The 15,451-nt window shown below is 37.4% G+C and overlaps 1 pseudogene; it reads left to right on the plus strand.

Annotated features, from left to right (window-relative positions):
- On the plus strand, positions 1-4,039 carry LOC107182387 (annotated as a pseudogene).
- The last annotated feature ends 11,412 nt before the right edge of the window (positions 4,040-15,451 follow it).

Below are 15,451 nucleotides of genomic sequence, written 5' to 3' on the forward strand. Positions count from 1 at the left end.
ATGAGGCTCTCAAAGTTTATGAAGTTTGATCGAAAGGGCAGCAAATCCGTAAAGTTTAAAATTGAAAGAGAGGAGAATGTTGATATTGTCTCTTTTAGTTCTCAAGAAAACCAGAGAGGACTAATCCTCAAAACATCTAGATCAACGTAATTATTTAGCAGGGATAATTGGGGTAGTTTCCATAACCTTATACTGTCTCCTGAAGAAAGCATTCATTACATTATTAATCAGACAGTTTAAGTAGGTAGTTGCCACAGTTATGTCATCCCCAGGGCATGTAGTGAAGAGTACTGGCAATTCTTCTCAGCGGGGTGTTGTTGAAAAGAGAGACAGAGGCAGAGAGAGAGAGAGAGAGAGAGAGAGAGAGAGAGAGAGAGAGAGACTATTAGCGAATTTCAATGACATCAGTGAAAAGGTGTAAAACTGAACTCAGGATGTGGTAGACTAAAAAAAGGTTCAATCTTTATTATTTCTTATGTGAAAAAGTTCAGTACTTCAATAGAAAGCAGAGTACAAAGTTTGGGCCTATATAACTCAAACTTTTACGTTGAGCACCTGTCAAAAGAAGAAATTTGGTGGTGGAATTAAAAAGATTTCTCCCTCTTCCTCCAAGGAGGAGATTCAAACAATGTTATTACTGCCTTCTTTATTTGAATAAAATTGAGATACAGGGGGGAAATGGGACATTTGTGACCTCTTAGAGACAGGGACTTCCTTCTTACATGATATCCCCATAGCTTCTATAAAATTTGTATGTTTAGATGAGCAATAGCAGGTTGACCATCACTGCATTAGCAGGAAGCTGAGAAAACATTGGCGAACAATTGCAACAAAATTCCCTGTTATAGTGGAACAAACCTCTGGTGGAAAGGACAGTCATTTAAAACACGATTTATCATCACCATTCTCAACAATCAGACAATCCAACATCCCAGAAGATGAGGACATTACTCTGAAGGGACGCACAGTTATTGTGAAGGGCCCCAGAGGCACCCTGCGGAGGGACTTCAACCACATCCATGTAGAAGTCAGTCTCCTTGGAAATAAAAAGAAGAGGCTCCGGGTTGACAAATGGTGGGGAAATAGAAAGGAGCTGGCCACGGTGCACACTATCTGCAGTCATGCACAGAACATGATCAAGGGGGTTACACTGGGCTTCCCTTACCAGATGAGACCTGTGTACGCTCACTTCCCCATCAACATCGATATTCAGGAGAATGGTTTCCTTGTTGAAATTAGAAATTTCTTGGGTGAAAAACACATCCGTAGAGTTGAGATGAGGTCAGACATTGCTTGTTCAGTATCTCCAGAAAGATGAGTTGATTCTTGAAGGAAACGACATTGAACTTGTATCAAATTCAGCTGCTTTGATTCAGCAAGCCACAACTGTTGAAAACAAGGATATCAGGAAATTTTGGGGTGGTATCTATGTTTCTGAAAAAGGAACAGTTCAGCAAGCTGATGACTATGCTATAGAAACACCAAGATGCCAAATGATTTGTCACACTTTGCAATCTTTTTTTAAAAATATATTTTATTGATTTTTTACACAGAGGAAGGGAGAGGGATAGAGAGTTAGAAACATCAATGCAAGAGAAACATCGATCAGCCGCCTCCTGCACACTCCCCACTGGGGATGTGCCCACAGCTAAGGTACATGCCCTTGACCGGAATCGAACCTGGGACCCTTGACTCCGCAGGCTGACACTCTATCCACTGAGCCAAACCGGTTAGGGCACTTTGCAATCTTTTAAAGATGCAATAAAAGCCTCATATTGATTGGGGAAGGGAATAAAATAAAATATGATATTGATTATCTGCATCCTCTTGTGGTAGGCTGACTAAAGGCCCCTCAAAGATGCCTTTAAATCCCTGGAGCTCATGAATATGTTAACTTACTTGGCAAAAGTATGTGATTAAAGGAAGGATCTTGAGTTAGGGAGAGTATCCTGGACTATCCAGGTGAGCCCAATGTAATCATACGGGTCTTGTAAGGCAGGCAGGAGGGTCAGTCAGAAAAGGAGACATATGATAGAAGCAGAGGACATGTGGAGGGCAAGAGAGAGATTTGAAGATGCTACGGTGCTGGCTTTGAAGATGAAGAAAGAGACCACACATCAAGGTGTACAGGCAGGAGGTTGGCAAAGGTAAGGAAACAGATTCTCCCTAGAGTCTTCAGAAGGAACCAGCCCTGCTGACAGCTGGACTTGAGCTCAGTGAAACTGATTTTGGATCCCTGACTCCAGAATTGTAAGAAGACATTTGTATTTTAAGCCAATAAGTTTGTGGCCATGTGTTACAACGGCAATAGGCAATAAATAGAGTCCTTACTTATAGTTTATTGTTGTCTGTGTGTAAGAAGTCAGTATCATCCCTGACCAGTTTGGCTCAGTGGATAGCGCATCGGCCTGCAGACTGAAGGGCCCTGGGTTCGATTTTAGTCAAGGGCATGTACCTTGGTTGTGGGCACAACCCCAGTAGGGACTGTGCAGGAGGCAGCTGTTCGATGTTTCTCTCTCACCGATGTTTCTAACTCTCTATCCCTCTCCTTTCTCTCTGTAAAAAAATCAATAAAATATATATATTTTTGAAAATTAAAATAAAAAAAAGTCAGTGTCAGACTGGCATGATGTTCTATAGTGTCAAGGCCCCAGGTCCTTCTATCTTTTCACCTACGTGAAAGAACCTAGAAGGAAATATAAATATCTCCAGGACTCCTGATTTGGGTATCAGGTCATATAGTCACCCATGTCAGTGTTTCTTAAACTTGAATAAAGTCTGAAGCCCTTTGAAATAAGACATCACCATAATTCATGCATAATTAGAGGATGATGCATGAAATTCATGCAAGAGTAGGCCTTTGCAGCTGGGGCGGCTGCCTCAATTCTGCAGCTGCAGCCTGGCTTTGTCCAGAAGGTCGTCAGGAAGGACGTCCGGACAGCAGTTTGGTTGATTTGCATATTACACTTTTATTTTATTTATATATATGTAAAACTAGTTATGCATTGTTTATGTTTATAGAATTTTATATGTATTTAAAGGAAAAATAAATTTGCTAAATAGATTCAAAAAACAAGACTACAAAACCAACGATTGAGACCACACACATCCCCACCCCATGGAGTTACTGGAGACCACATGGGAAGCAATAACGAGACATTCCTATCCCTCCCAGCTGGGGAGATATCACTGGAGGCCTAGTCAGGGGCTGGACTGGAACTCCCAAACCCACCCAGCAGTAATGAGGAGCACATCCCCCGGATTGTAAATGCAGGCAATGGGAAACCTGAATTTCTAACAACTACTAGTAGTAAATGGTGAAGACAGTGCCCCCTTTTTCTGCCAAAGCAGTGCCAGAGAAGCCAGTTAAACAGAAGGCTAAAATAAAATCCAGAATTTCATAACATAATGTACCAAATGTCTTGGTTTCAACTGAAAATAACTCTTTACCAAGAAACAGATCTCAAACTGAATGGGGAAATAAAGACAATCAACAGACACTAATACCAAGACGTCAGGGATGTTAGAATTATATGAGAATAATTTGAAAGCAGCATTCATAAACCCGATTCAATGAACAATTACAAACATGCTTGAAACAAATGTTTTTAAAAAACAGAAAGTATCAGCAAAGAAATAAAAAGCCTCAGTAAAGAAATAGAAGATATAAAATGAATGAGATGGAAGTTTTAGAACTGAAAATATAATAACTACATTTTTTAAATGCCCTGGCTAGGCTTCAGCAGAATGGATAGAACTGAGAAAGAATCAGTGGACTCCACAGAGCAATAGAAGTTACACAATCCAAATAACAGACACAAAACCAAACCAAAACAATAAAACTGAACAGTTCTGTGAGACTATAATAAAAGATCTACCATTTTTGTCACCAGATTATCAGAAGAGGAGAAAGAGGACTAAAAAGGTACTGAAGGAAATAATAGCAAAACACCATCCATATCTGTCAAAATCTGTACACCTACAGGTCAAGAAGTTTAGCAAACTTCATACCCGAAAAAGGCAAAGAAATCCATACTAAGACATATCACAGTCAAACTTCTAAAAACTAAAACAAAGGAAAATAATCTTAAAAACAAGAAGAGAGCCTGGCTGGCATGGCTCAGTGGTTGAGCATCAACCTATGAACCAGGAGGTCATGGTTCGATTCCCGGTCAAGGCACATGCCCGGGTTACAGGCTCCATCCCCAGTGAGGGATGTGCAGGAGGCAGCCAATCAGTAATTCTCTCTCATCATTGATGTTTCTATCTCTCTCCTTCTCCATTCCTCTCTGAAATCAATAAAAATATTTAAAAAAGAAACAGGAAGAGAGCTATGACTCCTTGCCTATAGAGGGCAAACAATTCCAGTGATGGCAAATTTTTCATCAGACACCATGCAGGAAGAGACAGAAATATTCTACGTCTTGCCTGTATCAATATCAATACCCTGGCTATGAGATTGTACTATAGTTTTGCAACATGTTACCACAGAGGGAAACTAGGAAATATGAGATCTCTCTGTACTTCTTAAATTACAACTGCATGTGAATCTACAATTATGTCAAAGTTAAATATTTAATTAAAATTTTAATTAATAGCTGATAATGACAATAGCCAACAATTATTGAGTACTTAACACTAAGTATGGTTCTAAGCCAGCTGGGGGCAAACTACGGCCTGCGGGCCAGATCCGGCCCGTTTGAAATGAATAAAACTAAAAAAAAAAAAAAAAAAGACCGTACCCTTTTATGTAGTGATGTTTACTTTGAATTTATATTAGTTCACACAAACACTCCATCCATGCTTTTGTTCCGGCCCTCCGGTCCAGTTTAAGAACCCATTGTGGCCCTCGAGTCAAAAAGTTTGCCCATCCCTGTAAGCACTCGATCTATTTAATCTTCCCAAAAGCCCTATGATATAGGTACAGTCATTAGTTGCATTCTTATCCACTGATGTTACCCACCAGGTCCATTAGACATTTAATTTTTTTGACCCTGGCATATAACATTACCTTGTGCCTAAAAAATGAAAAAGCCATGAGAAGAAAAGATTAAAATGACATTAATTTAAACCTAACAAAGAAGAACAACCATTAGAATTAGTATAAAGTCTGAATTGTAAAATATTTTTAAAGTAACTATAATAAAGCAAATGCAAATAGGTACTGCTAATATTGCAGCATGTTTATTGATTTTTAGTAAAATAAATAAGTTTTTTAAATAAAATCTTCCTATGGACCAGTACTGCTCATGCTATTAATCACTTAGTTCATCCCTTTTCCAAACTAACTGTCGTTACTCCTTTTCCTGCCTCACCCACTGTAGTAGCTGTCAGTGTCCCTTTTATAGCCCCTTGGCATTCGCCTTTCCCTTACGTGCCCAAGGTCATTTTTGAACAACTTCTGCTGGAGAGTTTTCTCTTGGCTCTCCTATGGGGAGCAGGCCAGAAATGTCAGCAATCCCTGACAAATGGGGGACAATATCTGATGTAAATATGAAATTTTCCACCTTCAGTCATATGAGCAGACAATTCTGCAAGGCCCTTACTTAGTATGATACTCAGAAGGTTTTCCCCAAAGTCCTATTCTCCAAAGCATTGACCTTGATAACACACCTTCTTATTGGCTTTTCCTCCTTCCTTGTCTCACTCTCCCCACTATCTCGCTCCTGTGTCTTAGGGTCACTAAGTATACTGCCTGCATCAAAGTCCTTATGACTCTTTGGAAGGAACCCAAGCTAAAAGAGGACCTGCTCCCAGACTAGAAGTAGGATCTGGTTCTAAGAATGGCAACTATTTGAACCCCATTCATGTACAGCGCCCAACATGGGTATTGGTAATTCCTCCAAGTGAACTCAAGGCTACACTTGAGTTCAGGTCAGGTGTACTTCATTCACCACCATCTTGTCCACCAGAGTAGCCACAATCAGCAGCCACTTCAGGGAGACATATCAAAGGGAATGAAGTCAACATCCATCCAAGGACTAAATATGGGCCCCTTCCCGAAGTTCCTGGGACAGTGTAAGCCAATGATTCTTGTATGATTCTGTGGAAGGAAAAGGCTTGATTAATAACAGAGATTTGATTTTTCTGCCAAGTAAACAGATGAGAGCTCAAAGCTGATGACAGTGGGTATAGAAAAGGGACTAAGATATGTTTACACCCTGGTGTTATGGGCTCGGTAATAGCTGCAACTAGTTGTATAATAAACTGAGAAGAAGGCATGTTCCATGCCATCTCCCAGTGTCCCCACCCAGAGGTGTTCAGCCAAATTAATTCCCAATGAAGGTGATTTTGTATTACATGTGTTTATAAAATGGAAGAAACACTTTTCCTCTTCTGTTCCCTACCCACCGCCCGGAATAATTTAAATACAGAAGAAAAAAAGAAGTCATGAAAGAACTCCCTTTTCCTGTGCTTGTCTTTCTAACCCTGTGTTATTTCATTATATTAAAAGCACAATATGATGACAAAACACAGCGAGGCTTCTTTAGTTCAACTCAATTCTTGGCTTCTAAACAATAGTGGGAAGAAAGCCCAAAAGAAAATTTGGCCTGCCAGACACATTATTGTTAGAGAGTCTGCTGGAATTGGTGGCGGCCCTCTTGATCTTTTGCAGGAGATGAAAATTAACATCTTTCTCTTTTTTTAAAAGGAATTTCTGCCCCCTTTGCCAATTTTGATTTCCTCGATTTTGAAGTTTTCAGGTATGTACTAAACATTGTCCTCTGTAAGATTTCTTCTTAATTGCCTAAAAGAATTCATGAAATTGGCACCTACTATATACTTTCACCTTGCACCTAGCTGGGAGACTCATCAAGTTGCTAAGTGAGTGAGTGAGTGAGTGAGTGAATGAATGAACAAGTAAATAAATAAATAAATTTCTCTTTGTAGAAGAAAATAGTTAATGAATTCAATTCTGTTTTCAAAATTGCTTTCATTCTAAAGCTGGTTTTCTGCTTTTTATAATGTTCTACATTGTTGATTTTAACAGAAAAAAAATGTCTTCAGTAGAACTCTTGTACCCTATTAAACAGAAAGTTCTGGAACATTCTTTCACAATCGAACACAACTTGAGTCCACAGGGACTGATTGAAACATTCAAAAGAACAGCTTGGCATATTACCAACTCCTCTCACAGGCCCTAAGTGTAGGCACCTTGATTAAATGTGTTAGTAACAATTCAGTATGCAGCATGACTGCTGCTGGTGTAGATAAATTTAGAGAAGAAAGAGTATGGGCAGAGAAGTTAGCCTCTCTGCTTCCTTGAATAGCCCAAAGCCAGCTCCAACTGATGTACCCTGTGCTGTATTTAGTATGAAGTAGAAATGTAAAGGATTATAATAAAAATCAGCAAATATATATCGATCATTTTATCCAAAGAATCTTAAGTACACAGTCACTTTTGCTATATAAAACAAACTTCAATTGCTATATTTACATATCCACAGACCTACCTATACTAATATATTTTTTCATCACTCACTTTTTTTACTTAAGTAAATCTACTTAATAAGGAAACTTCAGGAAACTGAAAGTGCAAAGATCTGTTTCCTCCCTCTACCTCATCCGCTTACAGCCACAATCAGCCCCAGCACCCAGCACCAAGCTCCCAACACAGCCCCCTGCTGTTGGCCATCAGATAAATTCTCTTCACTCGCCTGAGCAAGCGCCTTCTCCAGGGTCCCAGAACAACTCCCAGCATCTTGTGGGAGTGGAGTATTGGGGTGAACAGGAGCTCTTGCAAGTGAAGTCTGTCTGTCCTGGAGAAATATGCATGTGCCACAAATGCAGAAAACACATGTAATCAAAATATTCTAACAGCCACATTGAAAAAGTAACAGGCAAAATTAATGTTAATGTCTGATTTAACCCAATTTATCCAAAATAAGATCTTTCCAACATGTGACCAATACAAAAAAAAGTCATTAGTGAAACGTTTTACATTCTTTTTGCTGTTCTAAGATTTCAAAATCAAGTGTAGAGTTTATACTTACAACATATCTCAGTTTGGATTAGCCACTTTCAAGTATTCAATAGCCCGCCGTACGTGCCTGGTGCCCCCATATTGGACAGCCTGGGCCCAGAGCATACTATGGTAGTACATTCATAGATGGGCAAGCAGGGAAAACGACATTGCCTTAAACAGCCAGCCATCACACTTTGGGAAACACTACCATTGGTGTTTCCACAGCTCAAGTTCATAACATTAAGGGATCCCTAGTCATCTTAGACTGAAGATTTCTTATTTGAACCTAAAACTGCCCACAGTCTTTTCAGAGATATATCAGGAACTTCCAGACTAGGGATTGTTTCTCCTGTCTTACAATACGTCCTTCAAACTGGAACAGAGCCATGAGGGTCCCTTTGGTCTGAATTGCTGCTCCTTTAAGCCACTACTGAAACTAGACACACTTCTGGACTAGAGGCTGAAGAACACTTTGTTAGGGAATGGATTTATTTTTACCTTTCTCCAAGCAGTTTCTCTGATTTTACAAGCCACGCTTCAAAGCAATTGATTGTCAATGAGCTGCCTCTAGAGCAATTCTATTTTATTCCAGGCCACGTAACAGTCAACATGGAGTGTGAAAAAGACTTTAAAACACAGAGCTGTTTAAAAAAAGTTATCCTCACTACATGTAAAAATAGCCTACATTCTGTCATCTTGAGCAAGGATTGTTTAGACTAGTCACACAACTATGCTGTCTGAATGGACTGGACTGGATAACTACTCAACTCTGTTTCCATTGACAGTCTCTCCTAAATATGCCAGTTCTATTTTTGTTGTCTTTATTAGTTTCTCTTAAAATAAAGGAAAGAATATGAAAAATAATTAATTTTGAATATTTTAGCAGTTGTGGGTCATGAGTCATAAAGTCATAGAATTACATACCTTTTTAGAGGGTGAAAGGGTTAGAGACCCTCCAGGCAAAACCTCATGTTGTAGATGAGGACAATTTTTTAAAAAATCTAAAAAACTTGGTCTGGATTTTAATCCAGATATTTTTTAAAAATCAAGATATTTCAAATCATTTATATTCTTAAGAAATGATCATAATTTTAAACATCTTAAAATTTAATAAATTTATTTAATAATCAGTTATTTGGAGTCTTATATGTGCTAAGAAGTCTGGAAGATACTGAGAACATAAATTATTTCATCACTATTTATATTTATTCCAACATATTATGATACATTATGATAGAAGTTTACATAATTAGTAATGCTTTTAATAACTAATAGTTTAGCTAACATATTATTCTTATTTAAAATAGGTGAAGATACTTTTTAAAAATGTTTATTGATTTTTTTTAGACAGAGAGGAAGGAAGAGGGAGAGAGAGAAAACATAGATCAGTTGGATCAAACCCCATACCTGGGTATGTGCCCTGACTGGAAATCAAACCAGCGACCTTTTAGTGCCCAGGACGACTTTCAGCCATCTGAGCCACACCAGCCATGGTGGTAAAGATACTTTTTATGTGGTCAATGATAACAGTAATATCACATGGAGTAAGCAGGAATTCCAGGCAGATGGGTCAGCAGATTGATGGGTCCCCTTTCTTTATACATTATAAAAAGAGACATACTTGAGCCAGGACACAGTGGGTTATAATGTGGGGCCATCCTCTTACTATACTCCCCGCTTTGTGCCCCCCCCCCCCCCACGCACACTTCTTGCTCTTTCTCTAGGCAAGGTGAGGGTGAGAGTGGTATGGGGACAAATGGACTGCTTAAGGGAGATGCTTAATTGCCAGCACTGAGAAGCTGAGAGGACCGCTGAGAACACTGGCTGTCCAACATCTGGACACTTGGTGGGAAGATGAGTTTGCATGCAGCGCCTCCCACTGCAGAAAGAGGGATCCCAGCCATTCTCATATCTAGGACTCCAGAGTCATTCACCAATCATGTGTATCTCCACAAATATCAAAGATTTAATACTCTCTATATTGTTTTGTAACTTAAGTATCATGGAAACCTAAACTCTTGCTATGTAGAATATGAAATTGTTCATAGAAGATTGTTTACAGAAAAAAACTGAACTATTTAAGTCGCATATGGGCATTTAATATTTGTTGAATAAATTAATCTAAGGACAATAGAATGTAATTCCATTTGGGATGAGATTATTAGACTATATCTCCTGTTTGTGATGAATATAGTTTGTGGAAAAGTGTTGCTCTGTGAAATAATTGTATACCTAATTTCAATTTTAAGAATCAGTCATTGTTCAATTATCTATGAGTTTATCTAAGTTTTGTTATTTCTATTATAGATTCAGCCTTACAATTTTAGGGATAATTTTAAGATGTTATATTATGATGTAAAAATATGCTACTGTTCAACACTTCCTTTTTTATATCTTTTACTCATCCTCTAATGATACAATAGTTTATAAAAAGAAGTGTTTTCCTGAATATATTTAGAAGCATTTTATGAATAAGTTTACTTTTCATCTTCATTTAATGTTAGAAATGGCTTTCAGATTAATGGTTACCTAGTATATAGCAGAGACTTCTACTGGATATCACTGTGCAAAATGGATGCTAATGGAGCAACAGTCCATTGGATGTTGAAAAGCATTATCAAGCTTGACATGCATTACTGATAGAGTAGGGCCAATAAATTCAAAATCCTATCTGTAAGAAAGTAAGAACTACAAGTTAAAATGCTTCCAAGTGCATAAATTATATAGAGAATTTTGTAGTAAATATAAAATGCCCTAAAAATGTGTGTATCATTTGGTCCAGCAATTTCATTCAGGAACAATATCCCAAATAAATATTTGTGAGTATGTGTTAAGTTATTAAGAATGATTTTCATCTATGTTAAAATTTGTAGAATAAAAATTAGAAATAATTGGGTATACTTATATATATTATCACCCAACCCTGTGAGAGTATATAGAAAAATAAGAGTGTTTTAGATATAATGATGTTTTAGAAGACTACTTAGTGATATAGCAAAATGTTATACCAAAAAAGATATAGTAAAAAATAAATTTGTAAAACAGATGGGCTTCGTGATCTCATCTTTGGTTAAAATGTGTGGATATATACATAGGAAAATGGCTGAAATTATACTTCAAAATATTCATAGTTGTTTCTGGGTGATAATGCTTATAGATTTTTATATTTTTTGTATTTTGTTACATTTTCTACAATTCATATGTATTCTTTCTCTGGTCAAGTTTTCGAAGTTATTATTCTTAAAAATCTTGGTAGCCGTCTTACTGAATTTAAAGTAATACCTTTAAAATATTTTTATGTAAGAAATAATAATGCAATAGCTTAATAAAAACAGTCCTTATACAGGCTAGAGAAATTATCATGAAAAGTGATGAGAACCTCACGTATGAACGTGACAGAAAGCATTAAAAGGAAGTGATCACTTGAAACAAGTTTCTCTCTTCCCCACCTCTCTGGAAGTTAAGTCCTCTATGGAGAATCAGTGGAGCAGGGGTATAGTTTTTAGTATTAGTAATAATTAGTAAGTTGTTCTTTAATTTTGCTTTAAAACAGTTTGCATATTGATAAAAATTCACCAAGGATTTTAAAGCTTGGGTTGATTTGACTAGCTAGTCTCAGGGAGAAAGTAACTTTTCCAGTTCTCAGTCATTATTCCTGGTGGAAGCAAGACAGGTTTTATATCAACTTTGTATATATCCTGCTATCCAAGCATTCAGCGAGGCAGAGTTGGGTATGAGCTGTTCCATGTGGATATGAAAAGCAGCCACCCGTCTAATCCTTTCAGGAAAGAAATTTCTTAACAAATGACAGCGTGTTAGACATCAGGTATTACAAAACCCCAGCTGTCAGCCACGGAACTGGCGGGATGTTATGATAAATATCTTGGCAACTCCTATCCAGTAATGTGGCTCAGATGTCATATTTCTTTGTCAAGTTGTCTTTTGTTTTTTTGAAGAATAGTATAAGACCGATTAATACTCCCCATTTGCATCAAAAACTTTTTTAGGAATAATGTGCATGATAATAATTGTTTAGGAACAAAAGCCCATCTACCTGGTTTAACCCCTGCCCTCCCCAACACAAACAAAACAAAAACTAATATTAAAACTACGTGTTGGTGAGTCCCTCCATTTAGCCCAGGGAAAACATTTGCCTAGAGTGCAGCTTCTTCTGTCCAGTCTTAGGGTTCCCAACTGTGTTCAGACTCTAAGAATTTGTCTCAAGTTCTTCTGCCTCCATAGGCATTGGGAGGGATATGGAACCAGGAAATGTGCAGCACCGACAACTAGGTCTCACCTGGTTATACTAGTATTTATGTTAATGGGCATTAGTGCTGAGTAATGCAGATTGTCTGGTCTTCGAGACACAACACAAATGAAAATATATGGTCACCAATTTTTAATGCATTAAATTTAAAACGTTTATCCAAAGCACGACAAAAAAAAGTGACCAAGTTACAGATGGGACAAAGTGCCAGGCATAGAACAAAGGATTGAAATCCATAATAAATAAAGAACTATTTCGAATGAACAAGGAAAATAACAAAACAACCAAATTAAAATGGGCAAAAGAGAAAACAGATATATGACAGAGGGACAAAAGAAAAACACCCAATAACAAAGATATATGAAAAGAAGCTCTGCCCACTACTAATTAAGAAATGCAAATATAGTTTAAGGAGATCTAATGCCGGGTGTGTTTCTCGGCATCTAGAAAGGGTTCAGGAATCTGGAGAAGGGGTTGCTGTAAATGATTAAAGAGTCTAGAGACAAAAGTAATTTGGGGGAGCCAGAGAAGACTTAGCTAAAGGTACCAAGTTCTCTTGTCTCTCTGGACCCCTTGCTTTTTATTAACAGAACTTGTCTTAAGACAAGGTAGATATACAGATCAAAGGCCAAGGGTTAGTATACAGAATCCATTGTCAGATTGGGGGAACTGCAGTTATTCATAACTGCCTTGGCTGTTCAGGTGTTTGGCCAGTAGGAGGCAAAACATGTAGATTGAAATGCCCTCAGCTGTCTGGCAGCAAGCAGTCATCTATGCAAATCTTTAGGTGTGCGGAAATGCCCTTAGCCATCTCCAGCAGATTCAGCCCTGCTGAATCCTAAATTCCATCAACCTTTTGATGAAACTTCTTGCATTTATGACATGCTGGAATTAGCTTCCGGCAGAAATCCAAACTAAAAGATCTTTTTATACTACCATTTGGTAATCATCACAATAATTACTGGTTCAATCAAAAATCACCAATGGATGCTAAAACTGGTGGGTGATGAGAAACAGGATATAATCTCAAAGTATTTTCCCACACATTTCTTTTTAATTACAAAGGGAAATATAGTAATTTCACAGTGGAAAAACCAAACAGACATCACTGTAACACAAGAACCAGAGGTTACATCGTGACTACTGGGACACATTAACTTCATGAGAACTGCTGTATGCATGACCCAATGCACTGAGAACACAGCATCCCTTCTGTGTTAGTCCTGCTCCAAATGCATAACCTGAGTCTAAACATCAGGGGACATCAGACAAACACAAATTGAGGGATGTTCTACAAAGTAACCAGCCTGATACGTCATAAACATCAGAGTCATGAAAGACAAACTGTGAGGAACTATTCCAGATGAAAGAAGGCTAAAACAACATGGCAACTAAATGCAATTTGTGATACTGGATTAAATTGGGTCCTAGACCCAAAAATTGTTTTTCTTTTGCTATGAATGCCATCACTGGGAAATGGGTGATTTTGAATTTTTTTTCAACTTATTACTTTTGTTAAGAAGCCTCAGAATGTGAATTTAATAGAAAATACTTTAAGTATCTGCACCCCATATGAGAATGAGATTGTTAAAACATTGCAGGCTCATCTTGCTACTTCATAAGAATAATCCAATTCAAAAAGATAGTTCTTCATGCTCTGCTCTCAAGAATTACAAACAACTCTGTCATCATAAGATTGGCAGAGAATTTCTAATATATAGGTCTACAGATTCCACATCATAAATTTGGGATCTATTGCTGGAAGCCCATTAACTGATCTATTCTACTGTACAGTTGAAAAAGGATAAAGATAATTGATGAGGCTGTCAGAACCAAATGACACTGAATTTCTCAGCTTACATCAGCTTCCAGAATTGCTTAGAAACACAGCAGCAGTCATCCCAGCTTCTTGACTTTGATGCAATACGTTCTACTTCCTGTATCGTTTAAACATAGTGGATGAGTGGTTTGCCTCTCAGGTGTTTGTTTTTTTTATAACATTCTCCATAATTTTTACATAGTGACTGCAATGTTTTTAGCTTTAATTAAAAAGGAGCTTGTTTTTCATTAACATGTGACTTGAAGTTAATTCCCTTCTTTGAGCCCAAGAGTTTACTTTGTTAAATGATAGAATCAGAATTTCTTGTCTTTGAGATTCTTTCCCATTCTATTTGTGGATTATTCTAGTTCTTTAATCAATAGATTATCAATAAAAGTGATATGTTTCTTCTAAGACCGAAATAGAAAACCTATTTTCTTTAAAAGCAATCCTTATGTTAGCTTGTTTTATGAAATATTTTAGATGCATAAAAATGTATAATTAAGAATAGAACAAACTTCCAAGTACCCACCATCCAGCTAAAATATAAGAACATTACAGTTTTTCATCTATCATGTTGGCAAACATTTTTAAGTTTGACAAAACATTTTATTGGCAAATCTATAGAGAAAACAGGCCTTTTCATACATTGCTGCTGAGAATGGCAGAAATAGAATAAGGAGATTTGACAATATCTAGTCAAATTACATGTGCATTTAATTTTGGACATCATAATCACTTTCTATAAATGTATTTCAAAGATATACAGGCATAAATATGAAATGACATGGGCACAAGATTACTCAGTGTAGTATAATTTTGCAAAAAATTGGAAACCATCCAAATGTCCATCAATAAGGGATTGGTTTAAGCAAAAATGGTCCAGACTGGCGGGCATGGCTCAGTAGTTGAGCAGGAGGTCCTGGTTTGATTCTTGGTCAGACCACATGCCTGGGTTGTGGGTTTGATCCCCAGTGTGGGGCATGCTGGAGGCAGCCTATCAATGATTCTCTCTCATGATTGATGTTTCTATCTCTCTCTTCTTCTCCCTTCCTTTCAGAAATGAATAAAAATATTTTTTAAAAAAAAAAAACAATGCTCCATTCATATGATAAAGTCCTCTGCTGCTGTAGAAAATGCTCTGTAAAATGCTATGCTGCTTTCTGTGCAACAAAGGGGATGATAAATATAAGTGTGTGTGTGTTTAGTAACAATAGAAGGATAATCCAAAGCCAATAAAAAATGGTTACCTGTAGTGGAAAAAAAGCAAATGGGAACAGGGGATGGCAAATAAGCATACGAAAAGATGCTCAGCATGTCATTAGAAATGTGTAAGCTAACACAACAATGGCCTGTCAATACACACATGTTAGAATGGCTAAAATCTGAAACACTGAAA

The sequence above is a fragment of the Myotis davidii genome, unplaced genomic scaffold (assembly GCF_000327345.1).
Source record: "Myotis davidii unplaced genomic scaffold, ASM32734v1 scaffold455, whole genome shotgun sequence".
NCBI classification, from domain to species: domain Eukaryota; kingdom Metazoa; phylum Chordata; class Mammalia; order Chiroptera; family Vespertilionidae; genus Myotis; species Myotis davidii.